Source organism: Hibiscus syriacus, unplaced genomic scaffold (genome assembly GCF_006381635.1).
Source record: "Hibiscus syriacus cultivar Baekdansim isolate YM2019G1 unplaced genomic scaffold, ASM638163v2 tig00111522_pilon, whole genome shotgun sequence".
Taxonomy (NCBI): Eukaryota; Viridiplantae; Streptophyta; class Magnoliopsida; order Malvales; family Malvaceae; genus Hibiscus; species Hibiscus syriacus.
In genome coordinates this window covers 105,932-121,964 of record NW_024063112.1, presented here as the reverse complement: position 1 = coordinate 121,964, position 16,033 = coordinate 105,932, and the positions used below count along the sequence as shown (strand labels likewise).

Sequence of the window (16,033 nt, the reverse complement as noted above, 5' to 3'; positions counted from 1 at the left end):
CGCACACTCTAGAAATGCTTAAGGCAGAGAAAGAAGGACTAGAATCACCACTTCACAATGAGAAATGGTTGTCTGTCCAGCTAAAGCAAGAACTAGCATATGCAGAGGCTTAACGCAGACATGTACAAGGTATAATTTTATTAATTTATTCTTAAATTAATTTATTTGTATAATTTATAAATATAATAATAATATTTAAACTATAGATTATAAAATATTATAAGAATATACTAATTTAAATTATATCAAGGGTTTGGTGATCAGTTTTATTCACTCCTTTTGACCATCACTGTTGAAAGTAAAATCATTCATGGTTAAGTTTATAACTCCTATTGTGAAGGTATTATTGGCTAGAATTTACATGTTCAATATTTTGCAGCAAGCTTTCTTGTTGTTTATGCTCTCTTTTTTTCGCATAGGCTTCTCACATGGTCAACAATATGAAGGAAGAGATACCATATTATTCCATGCCAGAGTACCATTCTCGGAAGGAAAGCTTGGGTGGTAATACAAAGGGCTAGATCATTAAGTACCGTTTTTTATTTCTATCCCTTTATTTATTTATTTATTCTGCATATATGAAATGAATATGCTTTTGCTTCATATATTAGACAAAAGAAATGAAAAACAAGATGCTTTGTTTCTATCCTATCATGATCCTTGATATGTGTAATATTTAGAGAAAATATATAAAGACTATGAGGTTAGAAATGCATGTGTTTAAACATATTTCATCTATCTTGATTTTTTCTTTTCTTAATCTTGTACATGTATGTGCCTATGAAAGCATGCAAGCTGGTATGTACCGACTTAAACATTTAGGAATCACTCAACTAACAACTCTAACCAGTGCTATGAGTTAACTCTTGCTACTGCATCAAACATTGAATTGGAGCTGCAGATAACTCCATGGAATCTAAGTGGCAATTTTGTTGCATGTACAAGCCATCATCAAACATTGAATTGGAGTTGCATCAAACATTTAAGGTATGCTTTTGTTACCTCTGTTGAACAGATTAATATGGACTTGATGCAACTAAAGGCAGGTCAAATCTGATTAATTATCACATGAGAAAGAAACGTGACAGTTTAACATGTTTATGATGCTATATTTCTCAATCTGGATTTCTTGATACTATCATTAATAATGCTATATCAGTATTTCTTTTTTCCTTGTAAATTTTTTTTAAAGTTATTTCAAGGTACTTATATGAACCTTAATTTTTCTTCAGTTTGTCCAGAATCAAGGCATCCTTAATATATCAATGTAAATTTCAAGAACCATATTGAGGCAAGTTACTTGCTTGGTTAATTGCTGATTCTATCATATTAGATATGAGAGTAATCTACTTTACTGTCATCAGAATCAGTATTGCCTATGTTTTCTTCTCTATACTTTACCTATAAATATTCTTTTCTCTCTGAATTTGCAGGTATGTTGGAGATTCTGATGGCAACATCAAGGTTTTTAAGATTGAACAAGAAGTACGTCATGTTATACAAATGAAATACACTATACCTTTCTCAGCTTCTCATGGTAAGTCAACTCACGGACAGCGATCAATGTGTGTACATAGCACCGCTTGAACTTCCCTCTTTCAGTGATATGAAGGATTCTGATGATGAAGGGTTTTCTAATGTAAGTTTTCTCTTGCTTTTGGCAATGCTAGCTAAGTGCATTTAGTAAAATTTTCTACTCAAGTATCCAAAACAATTTTGTATAAATAATATATGAATCTTCCTTCCTTTTAATGGCAACTGAACTCTGTGATGGTCATCATCTAGTAATGGTCTGAAACATTTTACTTTGTCTTCATAAAATCATATAGGAGGAGATGCTCTGTTTTTTATCCTATTATTATTTAAATGCTATTACTATTGGAATGTTGTGAATTTGAATTGTAGTGTCTTAATGGTTGGATCCCATGTCAGAGATGCAGCCTTTTCGGTGTTGAAAGATGTAGCAAAGGTAATATTCACTCATTGTCTTTTTATCTCTTTAATTCCACAAAATTTATCCTTATATAAATAAAGATTGGATGCTCGAGTTTATTATGTGTTTTACATATATATTTTTAATTAAATAGACTACCATTGACTTTCTTGCCAAAAGAGTTAAATATATAAATCATATACGTGGTTTAAGGGGTGATTTTTCCCCGGAACAAACAAATGCCATATGACAACCTTTTTGTTGTCAGGATCTTAGGTTTTGCATAGTTTTCTCTGTAATTTAAACTTTCTATGAAATTAATTCCATGGATGCGTATTTAATGTTAACCTACTGGGTTTTGGGTGAATAATTAGAAAAAGTTATTATGTAAGTTGAGGGTGGATGATTTGGGTTGTGATAATCGTATGTGTGAAATTAGGCACATCATGTTTATGCATGGAATAAAATGTATGTTTATGAACATAAGTTTTTTGATGCTAACGAATTGTTAATTTAAGGCATCATATTTGTTAAACTTTGGGAAGTTTGTTGCATGCTAAGTAGTTTCAGATTGAGAACTATTGTGTCTGCTCCAATGAAAAATGGTACATTGTAAATGTAGTTTTGATGTTTATTGCATCTCTTCTTTTAGGTTGGGATTTCTTTGCCTATTTCTAAGTGATTTTTAGGTTGGATGCTTAGCAAGGCCTTAGTGATAGGTTGCTTGTTGTTTGTCACATTTTTATTCTCCTGGTTTTGCAATTTTCAAGATAAATCCATGTGGCTGAACTTGAAATCTTCTGATACAAAACACATACTCTGTGTATGTCTTGAATGCTTTTATTTTATATATATGACATTGAAGATTTAATGGGTTCATTCTCATTTTCTGTATCGTTAGGTTTATTTATTTCACTTAAAGTTTAGAGTGTATGCAGAAATCCTGAGGTGAGGAGACATTACGAGCACACTCTAGCAATGTTCAAGGAAGAGAATAAAGAATTAGAATCACCATTCCACAATGAGAAATTGTTGTCTGCCCAGTTAAAGCAAGAACTAGCATATGCAAAGGCTTAAAACAAAAACCTGTACGAGGTATAGTTTTATTAATTTATTTTAAAATTAAATTATTTATAAATTATAAATTATAAAATATCATAAGATTATATTAATTGAAATTATGTTAATATATTCTTAAATGAAATTTTTCTAATATTATTTAAAATATTTTTATATAATTTATTCATAAGATTATATTAATTGAAATTATGTTAATATATTATTAAATTAAATTTTTCTAATATTATTTAAAATATTTTTATATATTTATTCATAAATTAATTAATTTATATAATTATGAATATATTAAGGATTAGAATCCATTTACACTACGCAAAACTCTTTTAGTTTTACACTTTTTAGTGCCATTGGATTTAGAGAAATCAAAGGTTGAGACTAACTCGTTTTTTAGTGAATATCTGTTCATTTTCCACGGTTAATCTCATTCTTTAATTTCTTTCATCCAATGGTCCTAAAATGGTGTAAAACTAAAAGATTTTTACATAGTGTAATTAGATTTTGCCCCATATAATAATATTATTTAAATTATAAATTTAAAATTATATTAATAAATTCTTAAATTAAATTTAAATTATTATAATATTAATTAAAACGCACTCTAGAAATCCAAAGGTGAGGAGACTGGCGAGCACACTCTAACAATGCTCAAGGCAGAGAAAGCAGAACTAGAATCACCCCTCCACAATGAGAAATTGTTGTATGTCCAATTAAAGCAAAAACTAGCATATGTAGCATAGGCTTAAAGCAGACATGCACAAGGTATAGCTTTTTTAGATGTATTATGATAGGCCACATAGTTCTTCGACTGTTTTAATTGTATAAGTTTGGAAAAGTAGCTTAGAAAATTTACTTACTAAATTCCTTTTGCATCTTAGGAGCTCCAATCCGTACGCGATCAACTTGTCTTGAGCAGTGAACTCTCTGTACGGTGCAATATTTTTTTTGTTAGTTATCTGATTGATTGACATTTTCTTTGTTTTATTGTGACCATAGTTGTTTTGAGATTATTGATTGTATGGTATTTTGTTTGGAAAATGTCTTGTGAAATGTTGATATATCGAACTTAGAAATTAGGCAATGCATTTGGATTATTTATATATGTAATATTTATTCATTCGGATAAAATTAGAATTCTGATGATATATGTTGTCAAGTTATATAAGGATGTCACTTTGGATTCAGTGGCCTCTGCCTTTGTGGCAGACCCAAATTTGGATGATTTGTAAGGTGTAAGGGTGGATGATTATTTGCATAACATTCGAACAATGATTATTATTGCTTGTTTTAGATTATTATTATTATTATTATTTGTTGTTTGAAAAGTGTTATGTGAAATATGTTGATATATCAGATTTAGAATTTATGCGATGCATTTAGATTATTTGTATATGTAATATTTTGCATTCGGAGTAGATCAAAATTCGAATGAAATATTTTATCATGTTATATTGGGTTTGGATTGATAGGGGAAGTTTAGTGTATTCACTTGATGTGTTGAATGTCACTTCGAATTAAGTGGCCTTTTGTCTTTGTGGCAGACCCTACTTCGGATGGTGTGTTGTAGTTAGTGGTTGTATGGAACATACGTTTCGGACGGTGTGTAAGGTGTATGGGTGCATTATCATTTACATAATATACAGACTGTGATTATCATTGTTTGATTCGATCTATGATGTGAATTGTGACTTTATGCACTTTAAAGACATCGTGTGAATCTTTTTGTCAAGGTGTCACTATAGGATGTTATACTTTGTTTGTGAGGTTTCTGATTGACTTACATTTTCACTTTTTATTACGATCGTGTGATTATTTGTTGTTTGGTATGTTGTTCAAAAAATGCTAAGTGAAATAATTGATATATCAGACTTAGAATTTATGTGATTTATTCAGATTATTTGTATAGGTAATATGCTTACACTCAGATGAAATTTGTTATAATGTTTTATTGGGTTGAGATTGATAGGAGAAGTTTCGTGTATTTATTCTATGGGGTGAAATTCACTTCGAATTCAGGGGTTTATACTTTTGTAGCGAATCCTACTTCGGATGGTCTATTGGAGTTAGAGTGGTTCTGAAAACTTTCTCTTCGAACGATGCGTAAGTCGTATGGGTGCATGATCATTTGCATAATATTAGGACTGATTAATGTTTGATTTGGATTATGATTATTATTGGTTGATATGGACTATGATATGAATTTTGATTTTATGCTATTTAAAGATATTGTGCAAATCGTTGGTCGTTGTTATAATATTTTCTCATGGTGTATCTCTCTAGGGTGTTGTATTTTGTTTCTGAGTTATGTAATTGACTAACATTTTTTTTATTATGAGCATGATTATTTTTTTTTGTTTGGAAAATGTTATGTGAAATCTTTTTATATTTCAGACATAGAATTTATGCGGTGCATTTGTATTATTTGTATATGTAATATTCTTCCATTTAGATGAAATATGTTATCAATTTATATTGGGTTGGGGTTGATACAGAAGTTTTAGTGTATTCACTCTATAGGATGAATGTAACTTCAGATTCAGGGGCATATGCCATTTTGGGGGACCACACTTCGGATGGTGTGTTATAATTAGAGTGGTTCTCGGACTTTACTCTTCGAACAATAAGTTGTATATGTGCATGATCGTTTGCGTAGTATTCAGACTCTGATTATTAATGTTTAATTTGGAATATGTTTTTTATTGTTGTTTCGGGACATGATGTGAATTGTGATTTTGCACTTTAAAGATTGAGAATTGTTGGTCGCTGTTAGAATATTTTGTCAAGGTGTGTATTTATAGGTTGTTATATTTTGTTTGTGAGTTAGTGATTAATTAAAATTTTCTTTTTTATTGCGCGCATGAATATTTACGATTAATGATTATCTGATTTTGTTCAGAAAATGTTGTGTGAAATATGTTGATATATCGGACTTGGAATTTATGCAATGCATTTGAATTATTTTTATATTTAATTTTTTTACATTTGGATCAGATTAGTGTTCGAGTGAAATATGTTATCATGTTATATTGAGTCTTGATTGATAGTTCAATGTATTCACTCGACATAGTGAATGTCACTTCAAATTCAATGGCCTTTTCCTTTGTGTCGAGCCCCACTTTGAATGGTCTGTAAGGTGTATGGGTCTATGAGTATTTGTATAATATTTGGAATATGATTATCGTTGTTTGATTTGTCAAGTGTGTCCTATAGGGTGTTATATTGGTTTGTGAGTTTTTTTATTGGGTGTCATTTTCTTTGTTTATTGCGAGATTTATTGTTTTACGATTATTAGTTGTCTGGTATTTTGCTCAAAAAACATTATGTAAATATGTATATATATTGTACTCAGAATTTATGTGATGCATTTGAATTATTTGTATATATAATATTCTTACATTCGGATCTGATTAGAATTCGAATGAAATATATTATCATGTTATATATGGTTTGGATTGATAAGAGAAGTTCAGTGAATTCATATGACGGGGTGAATGTCACTTAGAATTTTGAAATTAATGGTATATGTTTTTGTGATGGAGCTCATGGGATTTCAAAAAAGTCTGATTGTAAATCAGATTTCTGGTCCCATCCCCTACGGGATTTCTAAAGCTGAACGTGGATGCTGCTATTAATGGTGATTGGAAGGCTTGCGATTTAGGAGGGATTCTAAGAGACGAGTCTGGCACAGTGTTAGTATCTTTTCAGAAGCTGCTGGTCCGGGTCCTTCTTTAATGGAATTTATGGCCATTAAACATGGTTTAATTTTCTTTGAATCTTCTAGCTGGTGCTCTAAGAGATGGTTGATTATTGAGAGTGATAGTAAGTTGTCTGTGGAGTGGATTAAGAAATTGCGGATAAGATAAGGAACTTGGAGGGCGTTATTCGTTGGATAGCTAGGCTAGCAAACTTAGAGGCAGACGTTTTAGCAAAGTCTGAAATTGGCTAAGATAGAGAGTTTGGTTTGGTTTGCTTTTTCTCGTTTTTTTGGTTTTATCTATTGTACGGGGGAAAAGTTTGGTTTTAGCAAAATCCCAAATACATTGTGATGAATGTAGATGTGGCCATGTTTCTTGATTTTTTTGGGTTTTTTTTAAAAATTTGATTTATTTTCTGATATATATTTGGGATTTTGTTTTTTTCCTAAATCTAATAAATGCTAACATTTTAGGTTTTCTTTTCTGATTACATGTTAGTGTTGTTTTAAACCGTTATTTCATTTGCAAAGGTTTGTCGGTTCTACATGTGACCAATTCATTTTCATGTATGCCTGGTTTGGTTTCTCTTTTTATGTTTTTCTCTGTCTTTGCTTTCTAAGAAAAAATTATTAAAAATAAAATTTAGGACATTGTATTTTTATATTATTTGTTTGTAAAAGTAGTTTCTATATATATGTCTACTTTTAGAAACAAATATGTCTTCTTGCTCTATACTTTACCTATAAATATGTCTTATTTTCTCTCTTTCATATGGGAATTATTTTTTATGGAAATTGTAATGTAGGTTTGGGACTCGGAAAAGAGCTCTTGTCTCATGTATATGTCTTTAAAGAAGAGATTACTTCTTTTGCAGTTATGCAAACTGGTCCCTACATGCAAGTCTAACTTCGGTTCTTTGCTCTACTATAGGTTTTTTCAACTTTCAAGAGAGCACATGCGACAATTGAATTTTCATATCGATTTAATTCTGAATTTGTAGGTATGTTGGAGACTCTGATGGCAACATCAAGGGTTTTAAGATTGAACAAGAGTACGTCATGTTATGCAAATGAAATACACTATACCTTTCTCAGCTTCTCACGGTAAGTAGATGTACATATCAGCTTAAGATTTGAAGTGTGTTAAGCATTATCGTGCATCGTAATCTTTTAACAAATAAACTTGACAAGGCTCAAGCCTTACACCTTTGGGACGTTCTTGTTTACTCTCTAGTCTAGGCTTGATGACAGTGACATCATTATGCTCTCCTTGACTACAAAATCCTCTTAAATGAATAAAGGATGCCAAACTTCAGAGTTGACCGTTTATTTGAAAAACATAAAGCTCTGTGACCTCAATACTATCCCTGATTACATGGTATATTGTTCATGTGTTAGTTCTGTTGCTGTCATTCTGAGAATTCTTGAAGTTTACTTTGTGGTATCATGTATTACATTACTGATATATCAAACTTGATTGACCATCTTATTTAGGACATCCAACTGAAGTTTTAGCTTATAGGGTTGTTATGTCTATACTTCCTCAGCCAACAACTGAAAGTAAAAGGTACTCTTACTTTCTCATTCTGTTAATTTTCGTTTATAATTTAAGTTCCGAGGAGATGTCGTTTTTCAAGTACCCTTGACTCTTACTTGTAATATTTAGAGATGGTTTTATGATTTTGTGGGAAATTTAGAAAGCCATGCAACCCGACGGTTTAAACACTGAAAAATGCCTTGTAACACATAATGGAAGAAAAACAACTGCTCAAAGTTTGAAAAGACCGTTCCGTATGCTTTAGTAATCCCAAGTGGCAGGTTTGAGTTATCTAATTAAGTCTTCAACATTTGTCTTTTGATCTGATGTTAATAGTTAATGAGCTCTTTTATCTATCTTTGCACTGGCAGTAATAGGTTCTTTTATCTAATGAAGTCCGATAAATGAAAATATAATTAAACAGAAGTCCTCATTTTCCACTCCACTCCCTGGCTCATGAAAGTGGTGCCAAACAAGTTAGAAAAGGATCAATTAAACGTGCTTGGGCAGTAAAGTTGACTACAAGTTTGAAAAGTGAAAAAACCTCAAGTTGTAAAAAAAAGATGAAAGTTTCTTTTAGTGGTGACACAAAAAGTGTGTTGGCTGAAGATCAACAGCAGCAAGGAAATAGAAATATGGCTTTAGAAAGACTAAATGAAAAGGTTAATGGGAGTCCCACTGTTGGAATTTCATATGGTCATGGTTCAACAGTATATAAGTTGCCTTTAGCAAATGAAGCAACGTTGTGTAAATGTGAGACCATTACAAATAAAACACAATGTTTTTTGTCTTTCAATAGAAGACTTTGAGGTTTAGTATTTCCTGTAAAGTCTATGATATGACTAAAATTTCCCATCTTTTCAATCAAATTGATGAAGTTTATTTGCTATATAAAATTGCAGGCTACAGGAGAGATGGTTAATTACTATGAAGGCAGACTTGTACCTCAAGATTACAATGGTGGCTCTAAGGTCATACATTCGCACAAGAACTGCAGTGAATGGTAAAAGTGTTCATAACCGAATATGCTCTTTCGGTACTGTTTCAATAATTTTAATATATAATAATGTTATTTTTTTCAGGGCTCTTAATGTTTATTTTGAAAATGAACTCCAGAAGTCGAAAAATAAAATGCTCTTGTTGCGAACTCAAAGGTGCATCGTTTGGCTGTTTCGAAAAGAGTTGTCGTAAGAGTTTCCATGTTCCCTGTGCAAAATTAGTCTCACAATGTCGGTGGGATACTGTAAGTGATACAAATTGGGGCAGTTTTCTAGACTTCATATGATTTTGGGAAGTTAAAGACTACATTCCTTGTTAACGAGTGTATATTTATTTGGATCACAATAGGATAACTTTGTAATGTTGTGCCCTCTCCATGCTTCTTCTAAGTTGCCTAATGAATAGTCAGAATCTCAAGGAAGTAGAAAAACAAGTGTTTTAAGAGGGTATGCTGAAGTTTCATCCAGTTTATTCTAGTTTCTTTACAAACTTCACCTTTTCATGCTCATGGAAATTTCATTAAGTTATTGCTTCATTTGTAGACATTTGTCAGTTCACAACAAGGAATATCCTACAACCGAAGAAGTCAATAGGCAGAAGAAAAAGAATCTTTGTGAATCGCGCGACAAATTGGTTCTCTGTTTCTCAGCTCTCATAGTTGAAGAAAATGTAAGTGTCACAATCTATTGTCCTTATGCATTTTTGCTTTTCATTCACATTAGGAAAATCCTCGACATTTACTATAATATTATTTATTTAAATTAAAATATCATAAATTAAATTAATTTATTCTTAATTTAAATTAATTAATTTATAAATATAATAAGGATTAAGATCCACTTATATTGTGTAAAACTCTTTTAGGTTTGCATCTTTTAGTCTCATTGGATTGAGAGAAATCAAAGGTTGAGATTAATTCGTTTTTAGTGAATATCTGTTCATTTTCCATGGTTAATCTTAGTCTTTAATTTCTTTCATCAATACTCCTAAACTGATATAAAATTAAAGAGTTTTACACACTATAATTGGATTTTGCCCCCATATAATAATATTAATATTAAATTATAATTTTAATATATTAGTATATTCTTAAATTAAATTGATTTAAATTATTATAATATTATTTAAATATTTTATATAATTTATTCTTAAATTATATTAATTAATTTATATAATTTTTAAATATAATAGGATTAGGATCCATTTATACTATGTAAAACTCTTTTAGTTTTACACATTTTTAGAGCCATTGATGAGATTAATTCGTTTTTTAGTGAATATATTTTTATTTTCCACGATTAATTTCACTCTTTAATTTCTCCCATCTACGGTCTTAAAATGGTATAAACTAAAAGAGTTTTACACAGTATAATTAGATCCTGCCCTATATAATAATATTAATATTTAATTATAGATTTAAACTATATTAATATGTTCTTAACATAAAAAATTTAAATTATTCTATTATTATTTAAATATTTTTATATAATTTATTTTTAAATTAAATTAATTTATTTTTAAATTATATTGGTTATAGTTTATAAATATAATATTATAAATCATAAGAATTTAGGTATAATTACCCTTTTATCCTAAGCAAACGGTTGAAATCCCATCTATAAAAATAAAAACTGAGCACTACCTATCACCCATTTAAGAAACTTGCCCATTGATTATATCAATCAATTCTTTAGATTCTCAGGTTAGTTTCTTTTACCCAATTCTTGTATCTGTTACGTTTTTCTTTTAATTTATACTTTTGTTAGATTATATTTTGTGATGAATTTTTTATGGGTTTTTTAAAAATTTGATGTATATTCTGATTACAGATTAGGGATTTTTTTACCTAAATCTAATAAATTGTTGACATTTGAGTTTTCTTTTCTGATTACATATTAGTGTTGTTTTGAACTCGTTATTTCATTTGCAAAGGTTTCTCAGTTCTGCATGTGACTAATTCCCTTTCATTTATGCCTTGTTTGGTTTCTTTGTTACGTTTCTCTGTGTTTGCTTAGTAAGAAAAAATACGAAAAATAAAATTTAGGACATGTATTATTGTTTGTAAAAATAGTTTCTATGTACTTCCATTTTCATTGTTTTCACATGTTGATGCCTTTGGTCTAGTGATTCAATTTGCTTTCTTCAGTTACTCTGCTTTTTTATTCAAATTATTTTTTAATGTGACAATCGATGTGTATTTTTTATTGCATGAATATGTTTATAATAGGCTTCAATTCAGGTTTATTCTTCATAATTTCTCATATTTTGTTCCTTTTAATTTTGGTTTTTCTTGACTTAAAATCTTTGAAACGTTTCAAATATGGATGATATTTTACTTTATACAAGGGTTTGTTTACCTATATTGATACAGACATGTGAAACTATATGGTGTTCTCATGGACTAACCAAGGGTTCACTGGTTTACCTTAATTGTCCTGTCCAATTTATGTTTAAATCTACAAAGGTAACTATCCTTGAATCCAGGAACAACATAGGTTTAGCCTTAAAAATTCTCTTTCTTTTTTGTTTGAAACTTGGAATAAATAAGCAAATGAAGTAGTGGCAATTTTTATGAATATGGATGATTTGTTTACAGATGGAGACTATTTTGCTCAATGGTAGTTGATATTTCTTTCTTACTTGAGCCAATGGTTCTAACTAGAAAGATCTTTAAGGCATGGAATTCTTGTTCTCAAGTAAGCAACAATACCCTTTTTTATTATATTGATTGACTCTTTCTTGCACCCCTACCCTCCTGCATTGCAGGGGTGGGGCTGCATGAAAAATATCTGACATTGAAGATTTAATGCAGAAATCCAAAGGAGAGGAGACTGACGAGCACACTCTAGCAATGCTTAAGGCAGAGAAAGAAGACTAGAATCACCACTTCACAATGAGAAATGGTTGTCTGTCCAGCTAAAGCAAGAACTATCATATGCAGAGGCTTAACGCAGATGTACAAGGTATAATTTTATTAATTTATTCTTAAATTAAATTATTTGTATAATTTATAAATAAATAATAATATTTAAACTATAAATATTATAAGAATATACTAATTTAAATTATATCAAGGGTTTGGTGATCAGTTTTATTCACTCCTTTGGACCATCACTGTTGAAAGTAAAATAATTCATGGTTAAGTTTAAAACTCCTATTGTGAAGGTATTACTGGCGAGAATTTACATGTTCAATATTTTGCAGAAGCTTTCTTGTTGTTTATGCTCTCTCTTTTTCGCACAGGCTTCTCACATGGTCAACAATATGAAGGAAGAGATACCATATTATTCCATGCCGGAGTACCATTCTCGGAAGTAAAGTTTGGGTGGTAATACAAAGGGCAAGATCATTAAGTATCGTTTTTTATTTCTATCCCTTTATTTATTTATTCTGCATATATGAAATGAATATGCTTTAGCTTCATATATTAGACAAAAGAAATGAAAAACAAGATGCTTTGTTTCTATCCTATCATGATCCTTGATATGTGTAATATTTAGAGAAAATATAGAAAGACTATGAGGTTAGAAATGCATGTGTTTACACATATTTCATCTATCTTGATTTTTTCTTTTCTCAATCTTGTACATGTGTGTGCCTATGAAAGCATGCAAGCTGGTATGTATCGGCTTAAACATTTAGGAATCACACAACTAACAACTCTAACCAGTGCTATGAGTCAACTCTTGCTACATCAAACATTGAATTGGAGCAGCAGATAACTCCATGGAATCTAAGTGGCAATTTTGTTGCATGTACAAGCCAGGTAAAATGTTACTTCTACTAGTAAGGAAGTACTAATGTTTTTGCGTTTCAAATAAGCTATAAATCAACAAAATCACATATTTTGAAGTTGACATTTCCAATCATATTCTATAAAATTTATTAATATATTCTTAAATTAAATTAATTTAGATTATTCTAATATTATTTAAATATTTTTAAAGCATTTTCCGTACATTGCTTATAGTGTTTTGATTTGTTTCCCTTATTAATGGTTTTCAAACTTAGATTTATTTTATTCTTAAATGAAAAAAATTTATATAATTTATCAAAATCATAATATTAATAGTAATATTTAAACTATAAATTATTATATATTTGTTTTTTGGGGAAAATTGTTTGTGCTTGAAATGCTGGCGTTGGGGGCTTAATATATGGGCTTTGTATCAGTCTTAATGTACTTTTAGATTGAAATCTTAATTAATGGCATGCAATTGCTTGTTCTTTTTGAGATTTTTCATAGTTCCTATGCAGTTTCCGCCCAAATTCGTAAAAACTTGATTGTTTGTGTAAATTTTGTTAGAGTAAAGTTTCTAGGTAGTTGAGGATTTGATCGGCTAATGATATGTAATTTGAAAGCTGATTGTTACACTTTTTTTCAGGATGGTTATAATTCGGACAAGCAAAGCAAAATACTGTTGATTTTATTGTTTGTGGGAGTTCCTAACCTTTTCTTTGTATGATTAAAGAACTACTTTTAAAGTATGATGTTTATGCTAGTACCATGGGCATAATCACTGTCGATTTTGATTCATTTTGAACTGTTAAGATTGTCCTTGCGGATAATACTCTCTAATGGATGTAAATCAGTAATAAGTTGCTTTGGTTTGCTAATTTCCTCTATGTGTTTGATAACGATTCTTTGATTTTATAGGTGCAAAATCTTCTTCAACAAATGGTGAGTTATAATTGGACCCTTTTTTGTTAGATTTTTTTATTTGTGTTGACGGAATTTTGTTTGCAGCAATCTAAGTTTCAAACAATGTATGGTTCTATTATCACCAGAAATATCCTTTCAAATGTTCTTACATAAGAAAAACTTTTGTCAACAATGTCTGATTAAGTAAATAGTTTATCGTAAATGTTAGTATCATTTAACGATATTTCTAGAAACCTAGAAATGGAGAAGATCTATAGCCGAAAAATGATGCCTTTTTTCTTCTATAATCCTATGGACGTAATGGACGTCATAACTAGAATGTACAAAACACCCCCTCATCGCAATAGGCGACGAGGGTCAAAGCTCAGCTTTGATCCACCACGGGATACGTTACAGACTTACTTCTTACTAATAATTTCTTTCCTGTTGAGCTTCTAGTTCTATTGTTACATAAATAGATTGAATTGTGTAAATTAGCCTTTAGTTTAGTTATACATTTGAGACACTCTTTCCTTCTTTCTATGTTTATTGAGATACCTTCTTGTATTTCAATGGATATGAAGTGGGTTTTAATGAGGCTTCCCTTTCTTATTGAAAAAAGTTTAGATATGCATTTGCATGAAATCATAGACTATATTGACTCTTTCTGAGATAGTGATGTGAACCTATAGCTAATAGTTGCATTGATGGCCAAATTTGAAGTACGAAACTTTCTTATGTTTCATGGTTTAGCATTATTTTTAAGTGAAATAGTTATGCATTACTGTCAAGTATGGGACAGTAAATGTAGTTCATTGCCTAACCTGGCAAGGAGAACACTCGAGACTCGAAATCTGTATTCAATATCAATTCCATTTAAGCTTAATTGAAAATCTATGGTTGAACTTGAAATCCTCTGATACAAAGCACATACTCTGAGTATGTCTTGAATGCTTCTGTTTTATATATCTGCCATTGAAGATTTAATGTGTTCAGATTCACATTTTCTGTATCGTTTGGTTTATTTATTTCACTTAAGTATTGAGTGCATGCAGAAATCCAAAGGTGAGGAGACTGACGAGCACACTCTAGCAATGCTCAAGGTAGAGAAAGAAGAACTAGAATCACCCCCCAATGAGAAATTGTTGTCTGTCCAGTTAAAGCAAAAACTAGCATTTGTAGCAGAGGCTTAAAACTCAGACCTGCACAAGGTATAGCTTTTTCAGATGTATTATGATGGGCCACATAGTTCTTCGACTATTTTAATTGTATAAGTTTGGGAAAGTAGCTTAGAAATTTTACTTACTAAATTCCTTTTGCATCTTAGGAGCTCCAATCCGTACGCGGTCAACTTGTCTTGAGCAGTGAAGATGTTTCAAATTAGAGATATACTTGAAACAAGGGAACAATGGTACGTTGCTTAATATGTTTGGGAAAGTAGCTTAGAAATTTTACTTACTAATTCCTTTTGCATCTTAGGAGCTCCAATCCGTACGCGGTCAACTTGTCTTGAGCAGTGAAGATGTTTCAAATTAGAGATATACTGAAACAAGGGAACAATGGTACGTTGCTTAATATGTTTTGATTTGTTTCCCTTACTGATTGGTTTTCAAACTCTGATTTATTAATTTATTCTTAAATAAATTATTTATATAATTTATTAATATAATAATAATATTTAAATTATAATTATAAAGTATCATAAGAATATATAATTTAAATTATATTAATATATTCTTAAATGAAATTAATTTAAATTATCATTGTTTGATTTGGATAAATATCATGTTTGATTTGGATAATATATTCTTAAATTAAATTATATAATTCAAACTCAGATTATTAATGTTAGATTTGGATAATGATTATCATTGTTGATTCAGATTATGATGTGAATTGTGACTTTATAGATTTTAAGACATGATGTGTTAGATGTGAATTAAAATGTGATTTGTATATGTTTGATTCAAGTGTTTCTCTGTACGGTGCAATATGTTTTTTGTTAGTTATCTGATTGATTGACATTTCTTTGTTTATTGTGAGCATAACTGTTTTGAGATTATTGATGTATGTGGTATTTTGTTGGAAATGTCTTGTGAAATGTTGATATATCGAACTTAGAAATTAGGCAATGCATTGGATTATTTATAT

General features: G+C 30.2%; 1 long non-coding RNA gene across 1 annotated transcript; it reads left to right on the top strand.

The window, feature by feature from the left end:
• The first annotated feature begins 12,961 nt into the window (after nucleotides 1-12,961).
• Nucleotides 12,962-15,014, top strand: LOC120164417. The gene is made up of 3 exons (XR_005519733.1): nucleotides 12,962-13,006; nucleotides 13,898-13,921; nucleotides 14,938-15,014. It is a non-coding gene; the product is annotated as an uncharacterized LOC120164417 (long non-coding RNA).
• Nucleotides 15,015-16,033: the final 1,019 nt, after the last annotated feature.